The 7981-nt window shown below is 38.3% G+C and overlaps 1 non-coding gene across 1 annotated transcript; it reads left to right on the forward strand.

Moving 5' to 3' along the window:
* The first annotated feature begins 6388 nt into the window (after positions 1-6388).
* On the forward strand, positions 6389-6573 carry LOC123324516. The gene has a single exon (XR_006539876.1). It is a non-coding gene; the product is annotated as a U2 spliceosomal RNA (small nuclear RNA).
* Positions 6574-7981: the final 1408 nt, after the last annotated feature.

The following is a 7981-nucleotide window of genomic DNA, read 5'->3' on the forward strand; positions in this document are numbered from 1 at the left end:
GCAAACAAGAAAGAGGACCATGGAAGGTCAGCCTGTACCTTTAGGCTGAACAGATGGGATGCTCTCTTAGGACCAGTCTGGCTAAATGAGTGTAGAGGAGCCTTAGTCCCTAAATCTGATACATCAGGGTGCTGTCTTGTTTGCAAGCCCTTCCACCAAGTCCTACAAATCCTTTATCAAGTCCCCTTCCAGCTAAGTCCCCTGTGCTTCCACATATGTGCATATACCTCTCTTGTAACACTTAGATATCAGTGTGTCTGTTTATCTCCCCACTGAATTCTAAGCTATTCAATGGAAGCAACATCCAACTACCCTAATCAGATGATAGGGATTTTAATATTTTCACTTTAAAAATAATGATAAGGAAACACTAGAACTTACTCAAAGTCTCACACCTACTTAGAGATGGAGCCAAGATTCAAACTTAGGACATTGTAACTCTCCTTATCCTGGTCTGTGGGAGGGCTGTGTCCTAATCATGTCTGTATCTCCAATATGAACAGAATACCTGACACATAAAAGGACCTATAACAGATAATTTTCAGCTATTCAAGTAATTGAGAGTTCCCTGTAATAGACTCAGCCATCTCAAGGAATATAATTGGTGATAAGCTATACAGGATTTCCTCTCCATCTGAAACTGTATGCCACACAAACAATCCAGCATATTCTCTGGCCTTGTTGTTCTAACTTCTGAGACATAGGCACTATTACTGACTGTCAGGAAGTATCTTTCCAACCTGTAACAGGATCCCTTCTTTTTCCCTAGAGTTAGAAATCCCAGTGGAGAGACCTCTTTTGGGAGAAGGGGGCAGGAAAAAAATGTAACTATACATTTGGTAGGTACCAGAATTCCACTTGACCTTTCAAATCATTCATTTAGCTTTTCTTTTGTCCCATTTGCCCATGGGGGCTATCACCAATGACGATCATGTTAAGAATAATCCCTGGCACATTGCTGGAAGAGCACATGGATAGGGAATATTAACATTAATTCTCTGGTGTAGACCTTGCTATCTACTAATGAGTAGATAGGCCGATGGAGCTGGGTCCAAGATGAAGAGAAACACAAAATGAAGAGAAGCACTTGTTCTGAGGGACAAGTCATTACCCAAACTATTGGCACCCTCAAGGACTCCCAAATTCACCTGTTCTTATCAGGGTCACTGAAGACCTTGAAAGAATCTTCCAAAGCTTGAATGGACCCACCCGCATAGAGTAGTCAACTGGTCTACCAAGTTGTGGTAATGTTCCAAGGTAGAGAGCAGCTAATTTGATTTCCCATTGGAATAAGGATCCTTGGGTTGCAGATCACATTGGTGCACTGGTTTTTCTGTTAGTCTCCTAAAGGTCATGTTGAACTTAGTTTAGTTTTCTATTTCATTATCATTGTGTTTTCTGCTGCTTAGGCAACAAAATTTTGTGATGGCTTTCTGATTGGCTCTGTAAGGCTAATGGAAATCTCTGGGTATCTGTTGGTTTTTCTGGCACCATTTGCCACATAACCTTGCACAACCCCAGTCCCTTCTAGAGTTATTATGCCACTCCATTTGCACTGCCCCACATTGTGTCCGTCACAGTGTCTGGATTCTATGCCTAATCTTTTGGTGTGTGGAGGAGAATGAGGGTTGAACTGAGATAAAGGATATATTGCAAAGACATGGGAGTTAGCATATAGCACTTCCTGAATGACCTTTCAGGACTTTTTAATATTTCTTGCCTTTTAAGTTGAAAGAAACACCCTGAGGTATAAGAATGAACATGTTCTGACACTAATTTACAAATATTTTCTACATTATGGTACAAAATAGGGCACTAACAAAGAGCATCCCATATTGGAAGAAAATGCATATTTATCTTGAAGAGAGCAATGGAAACCACAATAAAAAAATCAACAAAGACCTTATATCCATTTTCAATGGCTGTTGTCACAAATTATCACAAACTTAGTGACGTAAAACAAGAGAGATTTTTTTATCTGATTGTGCTAAAGGCCAGAATTCTGAAATAGGACTTACAGAGCTAACATCAAGGTATTGGCAGAGCCTTGTTCCTTCTGAAGGCTCTGTGGGAGAATCCATTCCTCTCCTTTCTTAGCTTTAAGAGGCAGCCCATATTCCTTGGCTCATGGCCGCATCCATTCGAACTGTGCTTCTATCATCGCATCTGCTTCTCTATTTCTATTCCTCCTGCTTCCCTTGTGATTACACTGGGCTCACCCAGATAATCCAAAGTAATCTCCCTACCTCAAGATCTTATGTAAGTACATCTGCAAAGTACATTTTGTCATGTCAGATGACACTTATAGGTTCTGGGGATTAGGACATGGATATCTTCAGGAGGTCATTTGTTCTGCCTATTGCAAATACTATTGCTTCTGGTGTTGAAAAAAAGATTTATTTGAGTTGATAAGAAATATGACCCTGTGCATTCCAAAAGACAGAATGCACGTCATTAATAAAGCACTCAGTCACTTCAGCCTGTTTCCCTCTTTTCTTCTTCTTTTTTTTTGCTTCCCTCTCTTCTGCTCCTTACTTGTCCATCTGCTTCAGCTACCAACCATACATTGACATTTCATTCATACATACACTTGTATATTTTTCCTTCTTTCCTTACCTATGGATGGTACTTAAGCACTTATACCTGTACTGTGCATGTGTCTACACACGAACATACAAACCCAACAGAGACATCATTACAGGGGTAAAAGTAAACTCCCTTCTGAAACAGTTTCCTGGTAACATCTGTGGTAGCTGAGTGCTCATTTAGCTTGGGATTTCTCACCTTGGAAATTGTTTAGGTAGGAAATAGCCATCTTGCATCCTCACGATCTCTCTGAGAGCATCATTAGATTAGGTTCAAATTTCTGGAATTTTCTGACTATAGTGTACTACAGTGAGCCTTCCATGTCTGGAATACCTACATCTTGTCTGCCTCCACCTTTTATTTCATGACTCCAGGCAGAATAGGAGCTGGCTAAAATCTCATATAATTTGTTTTTCATATAACAAAGTTTAAAGCTCTGATTACATTGACGCTACAAAAAATAAAAATCAATACACACACACACACAGGGTGGCTCAGTCGTTAGGCGTCTGCCTTCGGCTCAGGTCGTGGTCCCGGAGTCCTGGGATCGAGCCCCACATCCGGCTCCTTGCTCGGCGGGAGGCCTGCTTCTCCCTCTCCCACTCCCCCTGCTTGTGTTCCCTCTCTCGCTGTCTCTCTCTCTCTGTCAAAAAATAAATAAAATCTTGAAAAAAAAAAAAAAAAAAGAAAAGAAAATATTCTAGTAATGTAAGTAGTAATGGTGCATTTCAGTAAGACTGAATGATTCATAGGAATTATCAGGAAGGAGCACAAATGTGAATCTTTCATCATTTAAAGGTTCTTTATGCTTTTCCTTAAGGGAAACAGTTTGCTTTTGCCAAGTAGTCTTTTATTTCCTTTTTACTTTAGGGTCTATAGGATGTACATAATTTACAGTTTTCAAGATATTCATTGTTTATTCTGCATGAAAGTGATATAGTGGTACCATACATTTTAATTGATGATGTAGAGTTAATCACTTTTTTGTTTCAGCAACCAAACTATTAATTTCCAAAGTGGTTCCTCGTTCATAACTGTAATTTTAGGTTATTAAAATGAAATTATTCACAAAATTAGTTTCCAAAAGACTAAATATTAATTTTGCATTTTCTCAATAATTAGGGTTCTTTGGAACGTTTATGGTACAGAATAGTATGAAATGGAACACCATGTGGTCTTGTGAATTCTCTATTATTGAAGAGTATTTCCTGAAGCAGAGGCTTCAGAAAATTTATGACTTTGTGATCAATTGCTTGGGGCTATTCTTTGGTTTTCCCTTATACAAAGCTAAGAGCACTGTTTTTATGTGTTTGGTTTTTTTTTTTAGAATAATAATTTGGGCAGGCTCTTGAGGAGAAAATTGCAATAATAATCCATGATTGCAATATGCTTTAGGAAAACGGAAGACTGAAAATAGATTTCTTGTGTTCGCCAACAGATTCATTGAAACCTGAAAGACAGTCCTGGAGTGTGGTCTACCGTCAAAGATGATTCACCTGCAGATCATTTAGAATGCTCCGAGGTTTGTGCTCCGATGGGGTAAGAATTGAGTGGTAAGATAGCAAAGAGCTGGAACTGCCTCATTTTGTTTGGGAGAGCTAAGGAAAGCTTCACAGAAGTGGTCTTTGAAATGTCTTCGTGTCTTTGTGCTTTTCCAGACAGGGATATTACTGTGGGAGGGCCAGCCAACAAGAGGCGAGAGATGGGCCATGTTTTCTCATATAGATCATTAAAACTGCTACTGGCCTGATAAAGAAGTGATACAAGTCTTTAAATATATAGACATATTTTGAGAGTCTCATTCTCCTCAAAGTGGAGCAGCTGGTAAGCTTTGGCTTGGTTTTGCTGGCAGATTCATCATTTATAGGTAGTAATGAAAGAAAAATGTTAGTGAAATAGCTTGTCCAATTTAAAACGTTTTCTGACTTTGCAGGAGAAATTTATCAGATGATTTGATGACTACTGCTTTGCTCAGTGATAAACCACAGGCTTGAATGTCATCTATATCAGTTCAAATCCACAGTATGCCATTTACCCGCTGAATTACTTTGAACGAGTTACTTAACTTCTTTGGGTCACAAGACTTTTATTCATGTGATAAGGAAAATGTTCATTCATATCACATAGAATTGCTGTCAGGTTTGCAGAAGAGAGTGCTTATAAAGTGCTTGGCACATAGTAGGCCCCCAAGTATTTGTTGTTATTATGATTAAAAATAACTTTAAAAAGGTATCAATGAACAAAGCCTGCATAGACCCGTCTTGCTATGCTGTATTCCTCATGAACCTTACCTTATTTTACAACCTAGATGTCTGGCATAAAAAGGAGGAACTGTCTTTGAGGAGTTGGAATCAATTACGTGTTAACAAGACCAACATGTATCTGGAATTTTAACCCTTCTGCCATTAATTAATCTGGGAACTCTGGTAATAAAATTTAAGATTTTTTTTTCTTTTAACACTAGCTGTGGATTGCATCTAAATTTACATTAAGTAGGCTATCAAAATCTTCTGCTTTTATTACAAAAAACTTGTGTAGTGGAGAGAGACAGTTTAAATGCATAAGGAGTAAGGTAGAATAATGATTTGGTGCATATATTCTGATCATTACTACTTCCTTTCCCCTGGCTCCCCTGCGATAAATGTGCTGTCTTTTTAAACTTCATTAACAAGAGATTACAGATTTTAATGAGGTACAATAATTTTACCTTAATTTTAGAGCAATACATTCCAAGAATCTGGTCTTCCTGAGTTATTTTCCCTGAAATAACCTCATGATTCAGAAAAGTTCTTTAAGAATTGAAGTACTGTATAGTGTTAGTACAAAATGCATTAATATTTTAATTCTCATGATAGAGGTCATTAAACCTTTAATATTGCAAATGAAACAGCAGACAATTGTGGTCTTATGCAAAAACCAAATTCTTTTGACCAACTTTAAAAATTGTCATAGGAATTGAGATCTTCGTAGCAGTGTGTGTGGCTTAGTGGATAACACACTAGGAAAATCTGGCAACCAGTGTTTAACCAGATCTAAGTGCCTAAATTGACTGGGCTATAATTCAAGAATGTATTTGGACCATTTTAACATTTTATGAAAAATCACATCAACAATGAGTAGGTTTCAATACTGAAAATGGCAGTTGTCCAATTCAGAGACCACCATGGACAAAATCCTGGCCTTTCTTTCACAGGTTTGGCACATAATCTTTGTAACATTGATGTTTTTTTTTCCCTTTCTGATCGTGTTTCATATCCAGTGATTTTTTTTTTAATTTTATTGTGTTATGTTAATCACCATACATTACATCATTAGTTTTTGATGTAGTGTTCCATGATTCACTGTTTGCGTATAACACCCAGTGCTCCATTCAATACGTGCCCTCTTTAATACCCATCACCAGGCTAACCCCTCCCCCCGCCCCCCTCCCCTCTAGAACCCTCAGTTTGTTTCTCAGAGTCCATAGTCTTTCATTGTTCGTCTACCCCTCCGATATCCCCCCCTTCATTTTCCCTTCCTGCTATCTTCTTCTTCTTCTTTTTAAACATATAATGTATTATTTGTTTCAGAGGTACAGGTCTGTGATTCAACAGTCTTGCACAGTTCACAGCGCTCACCATAGCACATACCCTCCCCAGTGTCTATCACCCAGCCACCCCATCCCTCCCACCCCCCACCACTCCAGCAACCCTCAGTTTGTTTCCTGAGATTAAGAATTCCTCGTATCAGTGAGGTCATATGACACATGTCTTTCTCGGATTGACTTATTTCGCTCAGCATAATACCCTCCAGTTCCATCCACATCACTTCTCAGCCTTTTGGCTAAGATCAAGTGTAGTATCTGTTCTTAACAGTTTAATATCTGATACGTCCTCTCTCCAGTGATATTTTTAAACCTCTGAATTTGGGGTATGATAATCTACTGAAGCAATTAAGTAAACAGATTATACAAGTTTATGCAAAATCCATTTCCAAAGTTCAAGAAAGAGCCAAAAAACTTTCCTGGAACGGTCTTGGGTTTAGAAGGAACTTCTAAGTAGGGAACAGAAATTTTCCCCCAAGAGAAATTGTCCTTTAAAACTGTCAAAAATAAACAAACAACAACAATTATTCTCTGGTTCTCACTTCTCCAAACACTAATAGTTTTCCAGATTGGTCCTGTGGGATACGAGAAGCCTCTGGATTTTCTCTAAGTAAGAATTTTTGGATTTAACTTCATACTTGTAATTTTTTTCCTGTCTCATCATGTTATCAATTACACCCTGAGACATTTTTCAGCTTCTGTTTAATCGATTTCCACAGCATTCTGTAGAGACTATCACTGGTCATCAATTCCTTCAGAGTTTAATTTTTTTTTTTTTTTTTTTGGCAAGGGAAAATGAGTGGGACAGGACAGCATTTTAACATATTTCATTATGACTCCTTCATTCGATATTACTTTATATCCAGCTGATCCAAGAGTTGAAGATGTGATATTTCTGGCTTTTTTGTGTGTGTATATCACACCAATGTACTAGCTCAGAGAAAGGGCACAATTAAGATAATAATAATAAAAAAAGAATTAGTAGATTCGGTTATCTCCTTCTCAGCTAATTTGTTGGCCCTCAGGGATTTTACCTGTGGAGAAATTATGTGGCAAATTGCTTTAGAATAATCCTGCTAGAGTCCAAAACGGATTTGTTCTCCACCTACTTCCCTCCCACCCAGCCTGAGGAGCTTTTTGTGTCCTGTGACTTCAAGGGCATCCATTCTCTGAAACTATTTCCTGCCTGTGCCAGGAGGTATAATACAGAAGGAGCTCTTATTGGAAAGGGCAAGAGATTTGCAGTTAGGTAAGCTGGAATTTCCTTGATTTCCTCATGGTTGAAATGAGTGTTGAGGAGGAAAAATATTTTTGTACCTTCTTAGTTCAGTACCTGAGGACTGCAAATTAAATAAGAAAGGACAGATCAATAGGAGAAAAGGAACACACTTCTTATAATTTTTTTCACGCACAGGGGTTACAGAAAAGAAATGAAACTCAAAAAAAATTAGATTCAGGTGCTCATATACCCACTTAATGAAAGGACGATTTGGGTTTCAAGGGACAATGAATTGGAGGTAATAACTAGGAAATATATTAGGGAAACTAATGGAGGATAAAAATTATTTTAGTGAGGTCTGTTTATGCAAACTCATCTTGGTGTCAGTTCCCCATCTTCAATGATAAGGGTTGCTCCTCTCTACCTGGAATGGGGGTGGGGGAAGAAGGAAGTGAGGGGGGCTGCAGAGGGAGGCACCTCCCTCAAAGGGAAATTTATACCCTGAATTTAGGCAGACAAGGGGAGAGCAGAGCACTCTTTCTCTATTAATTCTCAATTGCTTTCAGTTCAAAATAATCGTTATGCCAAAGTGG

The sequence above is a fragment of the Neomonachus schauinslandi genome, chromosome 3, assembly GCF_002201575.2.
Source record: "Neomonachus schauinslandi chromosome 3, ASM220157v2, whole genome shotgun sequence".
Taxonomy (NCBI): Eukaryota; Metazoa; Chordata; class Mammalia; order Carnivora; family Phocidae; genus Neomonachus; species Neomonachus schauinslandi.